Raw genomic sequence first — 1,795 nt, 5'->3', positions numbered from 1 at the left:
CTTTTTTTTTTCTTGTATTTTTTCTGTGTTATTTTTTTCTGGCACTGTTTCATACAGACCTTTTCAGCTTGTTAATTATACCATTGCCTTCTCACTGATTCCAAAAGTGTAACCCTCTCCCAACCAACTACAGGAATATCGTCACATTCGTCGTTACGATACAACCAACCTTTTTTCTTATTCAATTTACTTTTGCACATCGTAAAATTTAAAGAAAATGAACAGTGTGTGTTGTAGAGCATATTAGAATAACGCAAGAATTTTACTGCTATTATGTCTGAGTGATACAAAATATATGTTGTGTTAGTTTGGTGTGAAGCTTTGGGGAAAATCATGAAAATGGCTGGTAAGGAGGGCGTTAAAGGCCGTTACGATACAACCAACATTTTTGTTACTCAAATTTCTTTTGTATATCATAAAATTTAAATAAAACGAATAGAGTGTTGTAAGCATGTTCTGCTAAAGAAGTTATGTATCGCAAGAATTCTACTGCTATTGTGTCTGAGTGATAAAAATCTATCTTTGTGTTAGTTGGGTGTGAAGTTTTGAGGAAAATCATGAAAATGGCTGGTAAGGAGAGAGTTAACGGCTAAACCAAATGTGACTCTCAAAACGGTATTATGTCGGGATGATTCAGACCCCATAAAGTGAATTTAGAGAAAGAATGATGAGAAATTGGACCTTAGAAGTTTTTGTAAAGCATGAAATAGTATTTATACTCCACCATGACATACAGACATTAAACCCAAGCTTGATATTTGTGGCAATGAATTCAATTTCCCTAACTGAGTGTATCCTGACATACTACCGCTTTGAGATGGAGGGTCACAAATGCCAGTCATTATTAACAACAGATAGTTTTCTTATATACTTTGTTTTATCTCTGTCTTCCCTATAATTTGTACGGAGTCTATCACTTCCCAAAGCCAAAGATCATTGGAGCTATGGTCCCTGCTTTATCATTTGATAGAAAAATGAGATAAATCGACTGGACATAGTAGTTATTATTATATCGGGAAATGTTAGATGTTAAACCTGAATTCATTGCCAAACGGAATCCTTTTTATCAGCCAACTAAAAGAAAAAACTTCTTAAATAGCAAAATTGTTTCTGTTTGTTTTCTCAAAAAGGGCTTTGAGCACGAAACGTTCTGTATTTAATAATTGATGTTCTTTTAAAAAACCTTATCCATTTATAGTTTACGGTATTAAGGAATTGCCTTCAAGTTTTCAATGAACCAATCCATAGTTTAAAAGACGATGAGAGCTTATGTTTTATGAAAGAACAACCATCTTGACAAAGGCCATGAAAACTGAAAGCCCCAAACACCCAGGTCCTAATCCACCTAAGCCGTCATAAACTATGGCGTAAAGCGGCTATGTGGTCTAGTGGTATGGCACTCGCTTTCGGATCGAAAGCTCCTGGGTTCGAGCCTCGCTCGGCGCATAGTTGAGTCCTTGAAAAAGGCCCTTTACTTACATTACCCCTCCGTACTCGGGTGTTAAATGGATACCTGGTCGTTATCAGCGTTTGATCTGTCGAAAAAAAATGGAATATCGCCTAACAGGCGCCATGTCTCGTTCTAAAGGTTACGCGTTGCTGTTGGTCAGGGACTCCCATGTAAAGCGCTTTGAGTACGTTTAGTGGATATTGCGCTAAATAAATGCTCTACTTTAAAGCCTGACTTGTACATCGGTGGCCCCAACAAAATTTACAGGAACATCCTCTTGTGAGAAGTTGACCTGCGTCTTTGATGTCTACGAGTATCTTGCTCTTTCCGTTGATTGCTACGTGG

The sequence above is a fragment of the Berghia stephanieae genome, chromosome 11 (assembly GCF_034508935.2).
Source record: "Berghia stephanieae isolate SIO BIC M18660-M18661 chromosome 11, UCSD_Bste_1.3, whole genome shotgun sequence".
NCBI lineage: Eukaryota > Metazoa > Mollusca > Gastropoda > Nudibranchia > Aeolidiidae > Berghia > Berghia stephanieae.
Note: the sequence above shows the minus strand (reverse complement) of the source record.